Source organism: Lutra lutra, chromosome 1, assembly GCF_902655055.1.
Source record: "Lutra lutra chromosome 1, mLutLut1.2, whole genome shotgun sequence".
Taxonomy (NCBI): Eukaryota; Metazoa; Chordata; class Mammalia; order Carnivora; family Mustelidae; genus Lutra; species Lutra lutra.
This window is the reverse complement of record NC_062278.1, coordinates 9,241,122-9,259,433: the sequence shown is the minus strand read 5'-3', so window position 1 is coordinate 9,259,433 and position 18,312 is coordinate 9,241,122. Positions and strand designations below refer to the sequence as shown.

Sequence of the window (18,312 nt, the reverse complement as noted above, 5' to 3'; positions counted from 1 at the left end):
GGGATTTTATTACTTTTTGCTATATAGGAGAGTTTTCTTTCAATACTATCAAATGTGTCCTTCTAAAACAGTATGACTTCCGGGTCACATGTCATTATTTAAAAGGCCTTGCCCACTCCAACATAATGAAAATATTTCCTATATTTTTACTAGTAGTTTAAAGACTCTTCTTATGTTCAGATCTATAATGATTTCAAATTTATTTTTGTACGTGGTACAAGTAAGGGATACAACTTTTTTAAAAATTTTAACTTCTTAAATCTTTGCTTTATTGTTTTTCAATTTTACCCAATAACAGCCAGTTGTAAAACATAACTTATTCACTAATTCATCCTCTTTTCACTGATGTAAAATGACCCCTTAAGCATATACCAGTGTTCCACATAGAGCGAAAGGCTTTGAGAGCCAAGACTGAGGTTTTCAAAAGAAGAAGCAATTCTGCTTCGAGACGGCAAATAGGAAGCCCAGCTGAGTTTCCAGCTGGCCTGGCCTGCCTGCAGGATTTGGACTCAAGTGAGCAACGTCAACTCTTTATTTTATTCTGCTAATCTCTTGGCTGAATGCTGGCGGGCGTCTCACTCCTTTTTTTTTTTTTTTAAGATTTATTTATTTAGACAGAGAGCATGGTGGGGAGAGGAGCAAAGGGAAACAGAAAGAATCTCAAGCAGAATCCCTGCTGAGCACGGACCCGACGCGGGGCTGGATCTTACGAATCATGAGATCATGACCTGAGCCAAAACCAAGAGTCAGACGCTTAACCAGCTGCACTACTCAGGTGCCCACATCTCACTCTCTAAATTACTATGAATTTAAATTCATTTCCACATCAAGGAAAGCACAGATCTCCCCTATTACTCTTTTTAAAAATGTTTCTTGGCTCTTCTAGTGCATTTGCTTTTCCAGATTAACTTTAGAATCAAATTTGCCACAGTATCATCATATATTTTCTGCCTTTTTACAGATCTACAAATTACTTCACTGATAAACACTTTGCTCTACGGAACAGATGTGAGGTTCTTCCTGCATAGGGAACTTTAATCTGTAATTTTCCTCTCCTTCTTCATACTCCCACCTTCTTTTTCTTATTTATTTGCCTCTTTGTCCTTTCAGCCCTGGCCTTTTTCCTGTCTTTCTTCAGTAGTGAGATGGTTCTGGTTGATAACTCAAAGGTGGCCATCTGGCAGCTTATGGCCTCACACAGCATCTTTGCTTCCAGCCCCTCTGTGCCTTCACAGAGAGCAGACAGGTTCCATAGCACTGCTGCTCCTTCAGACAGGGAAACCTGAGTTCAAATCCTACCTGATCTCTTCTTCATATGAACTTTGATAGATTTCTTAACTTCTCTAAGATGTACTTTTCTGTTCTGCAAAATGAGGATACTAATACTTACTTGAAAGTCTTACGGAGATTATGAAAAATAACAAATATAAAGTCCCCAGCACAGAGCATGAATTCCCTAAAAGTCTGTTTCTTTTCTTCTCTTGCCCTTTCTTCTGAGCAAGAAGCCAGCTCCTCTCAGATCTTCACAGTTGAATTCCACATTTATTTATTTAGGCCTTTTCATTGGCAAACACCATACTGAAGTTTGTGAAAGATACCAATAATCAGACAAACTAGGCAGGGAGGCAAGATGTACTCATGGGGGAAAGTTAACAGGCTATAAATAAAATTTGTAAACGTCCAGTATTTAATATTAGGCATAAGCCGCAAGGAAATCCACAGAAGGAGCAAGTTGCCTAGGCTCCTGGGATTTAGGCTAACAAAGGACTCGGCACAGGAGGCGAAAACAGAAACTGCTCCTGCTTTCTCAGTGGCCAGGACTCGCATGGCTCAGTCTTACGTCTCCAGTCCATGTTTCATTACCAGATTGCCAACTGTCTCAATGATGACAGATGAAGAGAGATTTTTGGACAGGCTCTGAATACTCAAAGTAGATATCTCTTAGGTACTATCTGTCTATTGGTTCAGGAAATAAGACAAATATACTTTTGAATGAATGTGCCCACCCAGCAGTTTTGGAAGGTCAGCTCTGGATAATACACAACAGTAGTTACCCCAAAGGCTGTCCTAGACACTGAAGGTGGGACTGTGTCTGGTGCCGCTTTGCTTACCCCAAATCTAACCCCAGCACCGGACACACAAAGGCTATTTACAGAAGGTCAAAAGATTATCCTGGGGCCCTATAAACATTGCCCATGAATGTTCTTAAACTTCTAACTGGGACAGGGCTGGCTCCTCACTGAGATTAACACCTTCAGCCTGTTGAACTGCTCATGTGGCTGTGGCCTGCACACACAGTCTAACAAAGCTCCAGCCACCATTCCCAAAGGAGAACATGAACTTGATGTGATCCTATCACATTAAGTACAAAAAAATATGCAAAGTTGCCTATCAACATAATACATCCACTTGCCTAAGACTCTAGTATCAAATGTCACATTCAAAGTCCCTGATAAAAGCAAAACAAGTGAGTAGTGACTAGGTCAACATTTTGCTTCTGGTTCTTTCCAAACGCTCTGGTACGAGGAAATTTACTCTTTGGACTTGGAGGTAAACATGAGCCAATAGTGTGACACAGCTGCCAAAAAAAAAAAAAAAAAAAAAAAAAACCAAGGTCTTAGAATGGGTGAATTAATAGAAGTATAGTGTCATGAACAAAGGAGGCCACAGATATCCAAATATGAACAACATATACCCCTCTCCTCTACCTGAACTGGGGGATTCCTGCAGAGTGGTATTCCTCCTTTGGGTCAGTGAGGACATTCAGACAGAAGACAATCAGAAGCACAAACACTGTGTCATCTTAAAATGCTGCAAGAACCAGCATGAAGACGGCTAGATTTTACCATATAGTCCCCAAAGCAGGACCCAGACCAAGACAGAAAAGCAACAGAGACAATTTTCAACCAAATGTGAGGGAGACCTTTCAAACGATTAAAGCCATTCAAAAACTGAAACGGTCTCATGAGGTACTGAGCATCCTGTCACTGATAACATTCAAACAAAGGTGTCTTTCCACTTTCTGGGCTGGGTAGAGATTTAGGAGAACAGAGATTCTTCAGGCTTCAAGCCAGGTTTTATGGAAAGCATCCCACAGGACAGGGAGGTTAGACTAGGTGGCCTCAAATGACCGCATCGAATGTAACCAGAAATTCTTGCTCCCTCAGTTATTTTCTCCTATTACAACAGATAAGAATTTCCTGGGTCAGATTTTGATTGGGCACCTAATCACATCATTAACGTTTCCAGTCCTTCTCCCCACTGGCAGGTCCCCTGCTCAGTGGCATCAGGGAAGCTCTTCCCTGCTCCTCCCTGACCCCAAAGTCACACCCACATTCTCACTGGAAGTGGTGGACGACAAACGTCATCATGTATAATGCAGAAAGGGAATCATTGATTTTGTTCGGATTAGTCATCATAATGCCTTTCTCTTATATGTACTTAATCACAGTGGTTTCTCCAAGAACAGAAAGCTTTCCTTTCTATAGAAGGATCTAAATAGCTCTCTAAACAGACACCAGCTGGGCAAACAGTGCAGAGAATTTCAGCGCAGTGTGATGAGAGCAACCACACCCACGGCCAAGGCCAAGCAGCCTCTCAACACAGCGGCCAAATAATGAAGAGCTGCAGAGGGGAGAGGCTCCTTTTGATCTAACTGTAGGGCACTTCTATGTCTTAAGAGAACGTTCCATCCAGCTCCGTGGCCAGTCACAAAGCCTGAAAATGATTAATGGACTGGAGCACTGGCCAGTGTTTCCCTTCCAGGATGAGAACCGGACGGAGCTGAGCAGCACGGGCGCAAGCAGGAAATAATAGGACAGCTGGAGGCCTGGCTGCAGGCCACACTGAAGGGCTTCCTGGTAGACCTCATCACTCTGCAGCCTCCCCTTCCCGCCCTGCCCGCTGTGCCTGTCTCTACACGGGGATGATAAGGCCTTCTGTGTCTGTGTCGAGGGATGGATGCTGCCAAAGTGGGCAATCCTAAACACAGGAAACCCAGAAGCCAGTATCCAAGAAAACGTGCTCTCCTCTGCTCCAAAGGAGAGTTCCCTGCAGCTTACATGGTGCGTGTCCCCCCCACCTCCAGGCTTGGCACAGTGAACCCAGAAGCTTCTCCCTGGGCTCTGTTGGAAGAAGTATGAAGCCACATCTTCAACTGGTGTCCCTCATTTAAGTGGAGTCAAGCCCTCTTGTATCCTCAGACTCTGTGGTTGCCTTGACTGGGTAGTTAGTGTCTTTACACTGTGAATTTCCAAGTTATTAGGCACAAACTCACTTTCATTTCTTTTCAATCTGTCTGTATACGACATAGAACACACTCGGTTCGAAGCTGAGCCACATTCTGAAAGACTGCGCTGTCCCCATGTTGTGCCCAGCTCAGGTTACTGGACCAGGCCACATGAGTAGAGTGGGCTCTGCCTGGTCTGAGTCTCCCCGTTGAATACTGACCAGGCTTTCAAATGCAGGACTTGATGAAAACAGCAGAACTATTAGACCCTGTGAACTAAAACCTAAATTAGATGTGTGTTCATTCACCTCAGAGTCAACTTGGGCATTAGGTATGTCCACATCTAAGAAGTGTAATCTGCAAAATGCTGACGTCAGTGGGTAAGGCCAGGGCACTCTTGGTGCAACAATGTGCTCCTCCTCTCTCTCCGTTGAAGCCTAAGCAAGGAAAGTGGTCTGGAGAGACATGGGGACGAAGAGAGGGAGGCAGTGGGAGGCTACATTATTGGCATAGAAAACCACATCTGAGCAGAGGGTGTCTGCCTAGAGCAGGGATGACTACTGTCCTATGCACACAGATGATGAGGGCAGATTCAGGAATAAGCTCCTGCTATCGCAGCTTGGACGATGGGCTGGGTCTCACAGAGCCCCCTTCCCTAGCTGTTCTCCCCACCCTCTTTCCTGACTTTCTTCTCTAAGAGCTTCCATTGAGAAGCAGCTGTGTGGTGGGGAGGTGGCGTAGCTCCTGGGGCCTGCTTCCCCACTCCATATACAGGCAGGAGGCTCCTCTCTGTTGTGGGGTCAGAGCAAAGCCCTGAGCGCCAGTTTCCACTTGCTCCACCCCAAGAGCAGCCCCAGCACTCCAGGTGGCATCTCTCCTCTTGGACTCTGCCCATCCTCTCCTATGTTATTTCTGTAGGGCCTACCCTGGGAGGTCACTTTCTTCTTTTCAGGCATCTTTCAGTCTCTTCTTATGAACTCCCCCAAGTTCTCTCTACATTGATTACATACCTCCATCAATTGGGTTTTTTGCAGAGCTTGGCTTCCCCTACATTGATAAATGCCCACAGCCATTTTGCTGAAGAACCCAGGTGAAACAGAGAGCTCTCTGGATCCCTCTCTGTCCTCCATGATCTCTGGCAAACACATTCTCCTCCACAGGCTGCTCCCTACATGTCAGAGGTGAGAAACCAGTGACAGGAGGTGTTTCTCATTGGGTCCCAAGCACATGGAATCGTGAACACCATGACAATGCAGGAGGATGAGCCAACAACACTTGGTGAGGAGATGTGAATTGGGGGGAGGATTCCTCAATGAATCCTCAGCATTGAACTTGGATGACTGGGTAGATGCCAAATGAGGGGAGAAAGACCAAGCAGAAGAGGCCTGTTTAGATCTTCCCCCCAAAGTAACGGTTATCTGGAATGTTGCTCATCATCCCCTGCTATATCATATGTGCAGAGGTGTAATGATAAATGTTTAATAACCACCTCTCCAAAAATCAAATGTGTGTGTGTGCATGTGTGTGTTTCCCTATATAAGTTTGTTATACATTTTTGATACAAAGGACACATAGAACACAATTTGCAAATAATGATCAAATACATAAAATCCCATACATCCTGTTTGTAAATCACAGTTAGTTGACTCACGCAGAATTTTTTGTTCAGTTTTGCCACACCTTCATAATTGCAGCCAACCTATGGCTACAATGGAGAAACCAATGTAGTTCCAAGATAAATGTTGGTTGATATTTTTGTTTGCATTAGCAAGTAAAAAGAAAGCAAACTGACCAAAGTATATGGTAGCGAGTCACCTTCTCATCAGTCACATGAGCAATTTCTTTGTTGAATCAGACAAAAGTTTTCAAATATTGGGAGGCTATTTCCTCAAATCCTGTGCTAGTCACGATGTAACAGCCACAGACATAACCAACTTTTAAATTCAATCTGTTCATCATTATTAACATTTTGTCCACCATTTTATTATGTCCACATGTGTTATATTGATACAGAACAATCAAGCCTGGTTTGTAGCATTAGCTGGTCTCTTTCATGTTAGTTATACGCTCTCCCCTGGTGGCCTATTTCAAGCTACCAAGGTGATGACACCAAACACAGAGTTTGAAAGAGATTGTAGTAGCATGCCAGTATATAGGATTTTCACCATACAGATAGAATAGACATAAATAACCTCAAAAGCATAGATAAGAGTAAAATTCAGTAAGATAACTAGGTGATGAGTTTAGCATATTTGTTATCATTGTCTTTAGTATAACATTATAAATTTATATAATTTTATTTTTAATGTTGGCTCTGCTTAACAACTGGCTTGCACAGTTCCTGAAAATTTAATTATTGGCTCTCATAAGCCAGTTCAAATCAGCTCTAAAACACCATTGTATAAAAATGGGTGGGATCATGCCATATATAATCTTCAGGGAGCGGTTTCATCACGTATCATGTTAGTCTTGTCTTTGGAGCCCCAGCACCATCCCACCCCCTTCTTTGCTCTCAGCTCTGTCACAGGATGTAGAGGCCTAACAACAACTCCCAGAATCCCTTCTGAACAGGGTTTCTATTCTCTTACCAATGAGAGGTGAATAGGAGGACAAAGGTGGATTTCCTCAACCTCAGGCAGCGATGGTGGCAAAATTACATGGGCTCTGCAGTAGCAATAGTAGCTGCCTGTGACTTCTTGATACTCAGGGAGTACCCCCACCCTTGGGTTTTGCCCCTTCCCCAACCCTTCCGATAATTTTGTAGGACCTGATTTCCTGTATTCAACCCTTCCTGCTGAAAATATGTAGAATGGTTTCTGGTTATCTGGTTTAAGACCAGGGTTTATCCATGTCCATACATGGAGCCCAGTCCCCCCATTTTCATTGTGGTATAATATTCTACTCCAGGATAGTATCACATAGGATTCCCCATAGTTAGGCTCCATTTCACACCCTGGCTGCCCAGCCTTTGATGCTTTGAATATACCCAGTGTACTCAGATTATACTCCCATGAGCAATAAGACACTGTTCTGATGCCTACCCAACTGGCTCTCATGCTTACCCATTAGACTCATCGTTCCTTGCTCTTATCACCTCCACAGTGCCTTCTGTGGGTGATCCAGCAGGCCTCACTGTCTAGTCCATCAGCCTTGGCCTAACACTCTCCTGTGTTGAAGGAGGGTCTACTGGTAGTAGAGAAACTTGTTCCTATGGGTCAGTTTAAGACCACAGATGCAGCATGAAAAAAAAATCATATAATAAAAATGTAGTTCACCTTCTCACAGTAAATTAATGTTGGATGTAAGATGTAACATAATTAGCAACATTCCACATGTGTTCACTAGTTGATCAAACTCAGTCAGAACTTTTCTAGAGTGTCCCCTGTCCTCACACAACCTGCGATAAGATGTACAGGAAAGAAGTTAATTTATTATCAGGAAGAAAAGAGAAGACTTTTCTCCCTTTGTCTGTGGGCCCAAGTCCTATTCACCCTTCAAAATCCAGTTCAGATATCTTCTCCATGAAGCCTTCTCAAACATTACCAATCTGAGATATCTTGCCCCATATCCTCTATGCCTTGTATATAATTTTTTATACCCTTGAGGGATAAGATACTGTCTTCCCCCCAAAGAAGAAATTTGCTTACCACTTATTATTAAGAGCATTGGAATGCCCAAGTTCTGTGTTCCTCAGCTGTGCTGTAAACCCACTTCATGCTTAATATCTACCTAGGCACCCTCATGTCTCCCCATAGGACTTAGGGGATAAAGGGAATCCATGTCAACATCATGCTCATTCCACTTGCTATGCCATGAATAACAAGTCCTTTGTCTTTGGCCCAGGAGCCTTGCATCTTCTGCTGGCGTCCATGAAACAGTAACAGGCTAATGTACTAGCTTGTAGGTAGAGCACAACCCCAGATCCTTTACACATACTTGACTGAGCTTGTGTCTTTTCATCCTTAGGAGCTCCAGAATCTAGCAGAGGTCCTAATTAGTATAGGCTTGGAGTTTAATCAAGTTGAATTGACTAGACCAAAGACAAGGAAAGTTTCTTCTTCTCAGTACCTTATAGCCCAATGTTTCTCAACCATAGTACTATTGATATTTGGGGCTAGACCATTCTTTGTTGTGGAGGATTGTCCTGCACAATGTAGGATCTTTAGCAACACTTGCCCCTACCTAGTTGATGCCACTTACACCCACTCTTCTATTGTGGCAAACATCAATATTTCCAGATCTTGCCAAGTGTTCCCTGGGGAGGCAATATCACTCTCCCCCAAGAAGCGCTTGAGTAGCCTATCCCAAGGATGCAGGAGACAGTTGGAAGAGCAAATAAAGGGGCCTTAACTAATTGATAATTTAGCATAGTCTGAAACTTTAATGCATTGGAGAGAGATATAAAATACTGTATAGTCTATTATATCTCAGCAAAACTGAGGGGGAAATATTGTTCTTAACTGCTTTTTCACAGCCTAACAATAAACACAACTACTGTAAGCACCATGGCATAGGTGCTATACAGGGGTCATCAGCTAGATCACCACATTTATACTCTCTAGTAATTCTGTGAAATAAGCATTTTGCATTATAGGAAACTGAGAATTGAATTGGGTAAGTGGCTCATGCAAGTGGAATAGTTTAGACTTGAACACAGAGCTATGAATCTCCAACACTCTTGCCCTTAATTATTAACCTTGTGTTATAATCCCACAAAGAAAGGGGATGTCAGCCTGGTGGCTGGAAGTCATGAAATGGAAAGTCAAAGTTTATCTTAAGGGAAAAAAAAAATCAAACTCATGTGTCAATACCAGTCTCTTCAGGGTTAAAAATACATAACCCTTTAGATATTTTAAGTGGGCACATTAAGTGCCAAAATCTTTTAAAACACACACATTAATTCCTACATAAAGTGTTCAAATATAAGACCTCATGTGCTGCTCTCTTTTCTGCATCCAAAAAAATGCTAACCATCCACTCCAGAAAGGAGAAAAGTGCCAAAACCTGTTTCAACACAGCAAATATGAATCAGAACTTAAGTGGAGTAACTTCTCCATCTGGTGGCAGGTTAAAGAACTGTCCCTAAAACACATTGCAATGAGCACTCCGAATGAGTGCCCACCTCATTCCCAACTGAGTCAGACACTGGTCAATATCAGATTTTGGCAATTTGGAGAACAAAAAAATTACTAGTTACCTATGGAATTATTAAGCTGAGTAACTTCTAAAGAAAAACACTGTTTCAACTTTATTTAAAACTTTTCCTGAGAAGCTAACATACTCAAACACTCTCCTTCCTTAAGTAGATTTGGCCCATCCAATGGATGTGGTCCAGAAGGATCTATTCCCTACATCCTAGTGCTCAGAAATACTTTTGATGCACTATAGTGTTTCTTCTTGGAGGCAGAGATAGACAGCAAGAAAGGAAGTGGGAAAGAGAAGGAATGGAAGAGAGGGGAAGTCTTTGCCATATTCTATGGGGAACCAAAAACCATAATTCTATTAAACATATGGATAGGGAGGCTGCCTGGGTGGCACAGTTAGTTAAGCGTCCAACTCTTGGTTTCTGCTCTGGTCATAATCCCAGGATTGTGGGATCAAGCCCCTCATCAGGCTCCACGCCCAGTACAGGGTCTGCTTGAGATTCTCTCTCTCTCTCTCTCTCTCTCCCTCTCCCTCTGTCCCCCGGCTCTTGCTCTCTCTCTCTGTCTCTAAAATATATAAATAAATCTTTAAATACACACACACACACACACACACACACATACATACATATGGGGGCACCTGCATGGCTCAGCCATTTAAGCATCCAACTCTTGATTTCCACTCAGGTCATGATCTCAGCATTATGAGATCAAGCCCCATGGCAGACTCCATACTCAGTGGGGAGTCTGCTTGAGATTCTCTCTCAACCTCTGCCCCTCCCCACCACATTTTCTCTAAAATAAATAAATCTGGAAAATATATATGTATATTTGCCAAAGATATAAAACTATGTAAGTCAGTTTCAGGAATCCTGAAAAAACCATCTAGAAAAATGATGACTTCTCAACTAAAATAATAAACTTATTTAAAAGTGAAATTAATGGGGGTACCTGGTGGCTCAATTGGTTAAGGGTCTGACTTTTGGTTTTGGCTCAGGTCATGATCTCATGGGTTGTGAGATTGAGCCCCGACTTGGACTCCTGGCTCAGCAGGGGGACTGCTTGGGGGATTCTCTCCCTCTGCCCCTCCCGCCACTCTCTTTCTCTCTCTCTCTAAAAAAAAAATAAGTAAATCATTTTGTAAAGTGAAATTAATAAAAAGAAGCTACTATTTAAAAGTTAAAAGGTGGGGAAAAATAAATAAATAAATAAAAGTGAAATTAGTGCCTAATACTAAGATACACATGGATAACTCATGCTGATAAAAAATATATATATCTTTCTCCAATTAGTTTGTTTCCAATATAAATGTCTCATATCACCACTCCTCAAATCTTTAAATTTCACTTTCTCTTCGAAGTAATATCACAGGGAAATCTATAACACATTTTCATTAATCTAACAAATGTTTTATTGAGCACCTACTATGGGCCAGGCATGGGGATATAGAAGGGAACAGATATGTCCTTGCTATGATGGGGCCTACACTCTAACAGGGAAGAGACAATCCACGGGCTCTATACCAAGTGTGAGGCACCATCTCATTTCATTTTCACAGCTCTTTGTGATGGGTCTTATTATCCCCATTTTACACATGAGGAAACTGGGTCCAGAGAGGTTGAGTGGTTTACCCAAAAACTCAGAGAATAAGTGGCAGGAGCAGGATTCAAAATCATGTATCTTCTCCAATGCCCATCTCTTAAGCCCTATACCATCCGGCTACTAGCTTTCAACAGTAAAGCAGGCAGCACGCAACAAACGCTAAGAAGAAGAAGGAGGAGGAGGAGAAGGAGAAGGAGGAGAAGAAGAGGAGGAAGAAGGAGAAGGAGAAGAAAAAGAATTTTGTGGGGCACAATGCCAGGCCCTAGGGGATTCAGGGTGATTCGGCCCTGCCCCAGGACCTGGAGCAGCATCTGCCTGCAGGGACAGGGACATGAGGCTTCCAGGCCCAAGATCATACCCATCTGCTCACCAGCATTCATTAACCATAACAAATTCTCCTAAACTTGACTCTAGCACTCTGGGGGGAGAAATCAGTCTTAGAAATTATAACTAAAATGAAATTGAACAAAAAGACTAACATCAGGAGGATCATCAACAGATCCTGAGTTTTCCCCACACATGGGGTGCAGGGTAGGACGGTAGTTAGGCTGGGGCAATGGATTTCATGGGGCCTTCCCCTCCCCCACTTATTCAGTGACAGAAGCCAATTACTGGAATTTTTAGGTGGCCAAATACAGAGATCGAAGTGGAGGTCTTGCTTCTGTATTAAGGGTGCATTTTGAAAGGCTCAGCGATGCAGAACACAGAATGAGGAATGAAAACTTACAAAAGACAGATGTAAAGTCACCACTTCTATCACATGCCTCCAATGGTATCCTAAATTTAGGACTTCATCTAACAAAAACTAGAGTTGACATCAGAGGAGAAACCCCACTGCAAACAGCACTGTTAAGGCCCATTACTCCTGACCATTTCTGGCAAACCTTTGTTTCCCACTTCTTGTCTAAAGCACACTGTTCGCTTGGCAAGAGCCAGGAGACATGAGAACCTCCTACAGCAAATGTTGATATAGAGAAAATGCCCTAAGTGACCAATGGTGTTTATCCAGGTATTATTTTTGCCACCTGTACCAAATTTACCAAGTAGGTGGGGTGGGTCACTCTCTTGTGTGCATTCAGTCTGAGTTGCCCAGATACCACTTCTTAGATTTAAGAGGGAACACAAATCTAATTGTCCCTCTCTTCACTTAAACCATAAGGATTCCAAAGTCGGTCCTAGCTGTGAACCATACGAATGATCCCTGTACATTTGAACCCTCTGTGTGCCTGGCCAAAGTGGCCCCCTGAAGCCAGAGGCAGCAGGCTTTACCATCAGGATGTTCTGGGGTCTTGTCAAACACAACCAACATTCCAGAATTTTCCCTGTTGGCAGACATCCGTTTTGGTGCTCTCACTCCTACTTGCTGACGATACCAACGAGCAGGCCTCTGAGTTCTGATTCCTGTTCTGCAGCCAAATTGCTGACTTCCGTTAAAAAACACCCTCATAAAGTGCCATTTGTGGGCACAATTGTCGGTGTCCATTTACTCCGAGACATACTTGGCTTCCACAGACCAGGGAAATAAAAGGAGAAAATGTGACAAAAATAAGCCCAGGAAAGGACACAATTATAAATGTACATAGGAGCAAGCTACTCCAGAATCATAGATAAATCTTAAAATAAGATTTCTAAACGGGATGCCTGGGTGGCTCAGTGGGTTAAGCCTCTGCCTTCCGCTCAGGTCATGATCTCAGGGTCCTGGGATCAAGCCCCGCATCAGGCTCTCTACTCAGCGGGGAGCCTGCTTCCCCCCTCTCTCTCTGCTTGCCTCTCTGCCTACTTGTGATCTCTCTCTGTCAAATAAATAAATAAAATCTTTAAAAAAAAAAAAAAAGATTTCTAAACATCACGGAAAATGTTAAGGTTTCTTTCATGAACTCGACGTTTTTTGCTTTAGGCTATATTTTCATGAACTCAACTTTTTTTTTCTTTTGGCTATATTTTCATTTCATAGCACTTACCACAATTGTGATTAGTGAATTAGTGGCAGTTCCTGGGTGGCTCAGTCAGTTAAGTGTCTGCCTTTGGCTCAGGTCATGATCTTGGGGCCCTGGGATCAAGCCCCATATCTGGCTCCCTGCTCAGTGGAGAGCCTGACTCTCCCTCTCCATATGCGTCATCCCTCTGCTCCCAAATAAATAAATAAATAAATCTCTCTCAAATAAATAAATCTTTTTTGATTTCTTTGAAATGAATTATCTGCATAATTTCTAATTTAATGTCAGTCTCCCTGGTTATTCTGTAACTCCTCAAGGGAGGACCCAAGACTGATTTGTTTACACTCCAGCTGCCCTGTCCCCTGACTGGCATGTTGCAAGGGTTCAAAAAATTGTCAACACTATCTTTGCAATAGTGCTATGATTTATTTCAATGTGTCACCTATTTCAGAACCACTATGCTTTTCATTTCCTCGTTTTGTCACCGTGCTACAGTTATGCAAGATGGTGCAAGAGTGACAGGTATGTGGGACTTGCCTGTATAAATATATTTTTTGCAACTTGCTGTAAATCTATGATTATTCAGAATCTTTTATTTCACCTAAACAGTGGGACTTCCATTTCCCCTCACATGCACACACCACAAAATGCTCTTGGCTTGCTGGATTTCCCCAGTGTCTTCTCTTCCACCAGCTCTACTTCTAACATCTGACATCCTGTAGAAGAGCTAGAAGCTCCTCCTTTTTTCCCTTCCACCCTTGACAGAGCAGATCACTTTGTACAACAGTGACCCTCCTAACAGCCAGCCAAAATGCCAAGTATGAAGGCAATTTCCGTACAATGTATCCCTCTGTCATCTCTATAGGGACACCATCAAGAGCTGTCACATGGTGACATGTGACAATACACATGTCACCATAAGAACTAGATGGAATACCAAGGGTCAGGGAGAGATGTTACATTGATGAACCAATCATTCCCTCAAGATGGTTGGTTGGCAATACAATCCACAACATGCATGTCGAGGTTCACAGTGAATGAACCACACTCCTGAGTACTATGTGGCAATATCTGTGGCAGCCTCATATTACACAAAGAATCAGGCCAGCATCCAGCTGCCAAGAGCCTCAGGAAACTGTACAAAGTTCATTAAAATCAAAATAAAAGCTGCCCATGTCACAATATTTGGATAACTCTCACCTTTCCTCCCCAAAAGCCACCTCCAGCTAAAGTCTGACACTACTGCTTTGAATCGCACAATCAGATTCAAACCTTTAAACAAACCACTGAACAGATATTAACTTCCCTGTAGGCCTGGGAACACAATCCAGCCCTGCTGGACGTAAAGGGAGGTTCAGTAAGTAGGGGCAGAGCCGAATCAGGATTGCAGAGAGTTCTCAGGAAGTGAGTTTACCAGCTGCCCACACTGACCCTGACCTCAGCCCACTCTCTGTGGTTCTTCGTCCTCCTGCTTGATGACCTACTCCACAGGCGGGAAAAAAAAAATCCTGCCTTAACATTAATGTCAGTCTCTGTGGGTCAGAAGACAAGAGCTGTTTGGCTTTCTAATACTTTCCCAGGCTCCAAGCATTACCCACAGTTGACTCTTGTTGTAAACACAATGGTAAAGCAGAAATTCAAGGGGGAAAACAACTCTGAGAGGCTCTCTAAACAGTGAGGCTGGGTTACCAGGAAAAAGAAAAAGAACCGAAAGCTAATCTTCATTACCTCCTGGACGAAAGTGGCAGGGAGGGAAAGAGCGGAGAGGAGGAGAGAGAGATGGTCTTCATTTAAAATATTTCAAAATGGCAGCATGTTCAAGACTTATTTTCCCACTGCCAGGCAGTGAGTCCAGAAGGGACCAGTTGTCTGCTCCGTGGGGACATAAAAGAAGCAGGGGACCACCACTGTGGTATTCTTTGAGGAAAAGGAAATAAAGCATAGTCCTAAGAGTTTATTTTTGCTCATTTCCCTTGCTGTAGGAGACATATCTAGAAAAATGTTGCCACAGCCAATGTTAGAGAAGATACTGCCTGTGTGATCTTCTAGGATTTTTGTGGTTTCAGGTCTCACATGTAGGTCTTTAATCCATTCTGAGTTACACTTTTGTGTATAGTGTAAGAAAGGCGTCCATTTCACCCTTTGCATGTTGCTGTCCAGTTTTTCCAGGATCATTTATTGAAGAGACTATCTTTTCCTCCTTGTATATTCCTCCCTCCCTTTGCTAACGATTGGTTGACCATATAGACATTATTTTGGGGCTGTCTGGTTGATTCCATTGGTCTATGGTATCCAGTACCATGCTGTTTTGATTAAGACAGCTATGTAGTATATCGTGAAATCTGAAATTGTGATACCTCCAGCTTTGTTGTTTATTCTCAAGATCATTTTGGCTACTTGGGGGTTTTGTGGTACATATAAATTTTAGTATTATTTCTCCTAAGTTCTGTGAAAAATGATAGGGATTGTATTGAATCTGTAGATTGCATTAGATAGTGTGGACATTTAACAATATCCACATTGTTGATTAACAATATTGATTTACGCAATCCACGAGCATGGAATATTTTTCCATTTGTATGTGTCATCTTCAATTTCTTTCATCGGTGTTTTATAGTTTTCAGAGTACAGGTCTTTCACTTCCTTGGTTAGATTTATTCCTAGACACTTTTTGGATGCAATTTTAAGTGGATTTTTTTTTTTTATTTCTCTTTCTGCTACTTGATTATTGGCAACCAATTTCTGGGTATTAACCTTGCTGTACACCAAAGGAAACCATGAAGAAAACAAAAAGGCAACCTACTGAATGGGAGAAGATATTTGCAAATGATATATCCAGTAAGGGGTTAGTATCCAAAATATATAAGGAGCTCATATAACTCAACACCAAAAACACAATCTGATCAAAAAATGGGCAGAGAAACTGAATAGATATTTTTCCAACAAAGACACACAGATAGCTGAGAGACACTTGGATGTTCAACATCATGAGTCATTAGGGAAATGCAAATCAAAACCACAGTGAGATGCCACTTCACACCTGTCAGAATGACTAAAATCCAAAAGACAAGAAATAACAAGTGTTGGCGAGGATATGGAAAAAACATAAGCCCGGTGCATGGTGCAAACGTAAATTGGTGCAGCCACTGTGAGAAACAGTGTGGAGGTTCCTCAAAATATTAAACATGGAAAATCATAAGATCCAATAATCCACTACTAGGTATTTACCCAAAGAAAACAAAACACAAATCCAAAATGATCTATGCACCCCTATGTTCATTGCAGCATTATTTACAAGAGCCATAACATGGATGCAACCTATGTATCCAGCAATCAACAAATGTATAGGGAAAATGTGGTGTATATATGCACACAAATACACACATAATGGAATATTACACAGCCATGACAAATGATGGGCTCTTGTCATTTGTGACCATACGGATGGTCCTACAGGGTACTAGGCTAAATGAAATAAGTCAGACTGAAAAAGACAAGTAGCATATGATTTCACTCATATGTAGAATCTTTAAAAAAAAAACGAATAAACAAACAGAAAGCAGAGTTAAACCTAAAAATACTGAAAACAAACTGATGGTTGTCAGTGGGAAGGGGAATGGAGGGATGGGTGAAATGGGTGAAGGGGAGTGGGAGATACAGGCTTCCAGTTATAGAATGACTGTCACAGGGATGAAAGGTACAGCACAGGGAATATAGGCGATGGCATTTTAACCACGTTGCCTGGTGACAGATGGTAACTACACTTGGAGAGAGCACAGCATATCCATAGACTTACCAAATCACTATGTTGTACCTTTGAAACTAATGCAACACTGTGTGTCAATAGGCAAATAAAAATTTTTTTCAGCAAAAAATAAAAAACAAAAAGAAAGCATTATCCTGAGGATATGCGGGTTCATGCCCACCTTTGTGTGGGCCTAGGAACCTACACTTCAGGGCACTATTTTATTCTTATTCTGACAGTTCAAAGAGAACAGTCCATCAGCTGATAAATTCTCATTTCAAAGGTGATTCATAGAACATTATCTCCAAAAAGAAATCCACCCAGAAATGTGAGATGAGAGCGCTATAAACAAAGGGCTCCAGCTGTTACTTCAATCTGTCGGCGCCTCAAAAGGGACAGCAGCTTAAGCCAAAATATCAAAGGACTTTGAAGGCGAGCAGCTCACCTTGAAGTGACTCTGGAACATGAACCCAGCCGCAGAGGGAGACACTGGATCTCAAAGGCCAGGCCCACAGTGGCAGCAAGAGGTCAGGTCCATGACTCTAACCCAAGACTGCTTCTGACTTGGCCACCAGGAAGGGCAGGCAAAGCCCCCCCATCCGGACATGACTGAGCAGCGGCTCTCCCACAGGCTTCACACAGTCCCCAGGTTTTGAAGACCTGACTTCCGCAGGTGGCCTTGGGGACAGAGTAGCAAAGACGGGAGGGAACCATGCAGCAGAAGGCCCCACACTCAGTGCTGCCCAGTGCTCTGCCCTCCGAGTGCATCCTTTCCTGTTGCCTCTGGGAATAAAAGGGCTTGGCCAGACTATTGTGCCAAACCCACCCTAGCCAGCGCCCTGGAAGATATAAAGGGAAAAGCTTAGTGCCATGACCCTGGGGGAACTAAGTTTGTGGTGAAGGTCAACCTACAGTTGCACTTGGGGCTCTTTCAGGAGGAAACCCTTTGCTTCATCTGGCTGCCCCGCCTGGAGCCATGCACTGTCTCTACAGGCCATTCGGGAGCAGGGCACTGGGCTCTGTTCAGTTGTGTTGAACCGGGTTGATGTTCACCCCCCGCCACCCCATGCTGTGCCCATGGACTGGATGTCTCCTCCCGTTAGAGAATTTGGAGGCATCTTACCCTGGGGGAATGCTAAGCAGAGCAGAGAGTGTGCTCTGCAAGTGTTAGCATCTGAAATCAATCACGAGGCTGGAGAGAAGGGAATGGAGCAAGATCTATCCCACCAGCCGGGTCCCCAGGAGACCTCACCAAGCTTCCAGCATTTCCCTGCTCCCAAAGGCTCTGGGAGAGAGAAAAGAAAGTCCACCTTGTTCAAGGAACATGAAACACATACACAAGCCTGGACCCAGGAACTGGGCCACCCAGTGCACAACCCACTTAGATGAGATTTGAGATGGTATTTCTTCCATTTCAATACACCTGAAATTTGCTCTGCAAGATAACTTAGCCTCCTTCTCTTCTGCCCCTGCTTACTCTTCAGGAGGTTAATTCCAGGTTTCTCTTTCCACTGAAAAAGTTGTACCAGGTTAGACCCAGTTTGTTGTCCTTCCAATTTTTTTTTAATTGTGGCAAAACACATAACAAAACATTTACCATCTTAACTGTTTTAAGTGTACAACTCAGTGTCATTAGGTATATTCCCACTGTTGTGC

General features: G+C 42.9%; 1 long non-coding RNA gene across 2 annotated transcripts in view; it reads right to left on the bottom strand.

Annotated features, from left to right (window-relative positions):
- Positions 1-18,312, bottom strand: part of LOC125094770 (uncharacterized) — a 69,480-nt gene that overhangs the window by 50,608 nt on the left and 560 nt on the right. Inside the window, exon 2 of one of the 2 annotated variants that reach the window (XR_007125686.1) lies at positions 17,102-17,495. The exons of the other annotated variant lie outside the window; for it this stretch is intronic. This is a non-coding gene — a long non-coding RNA (uncharacterized LOC125094770). The remainder of the gene's footprint in view (positions 1-17,101; positions 17,496-18,312) is intronic. 2 annotated transcript variants of the gene reach the window in all.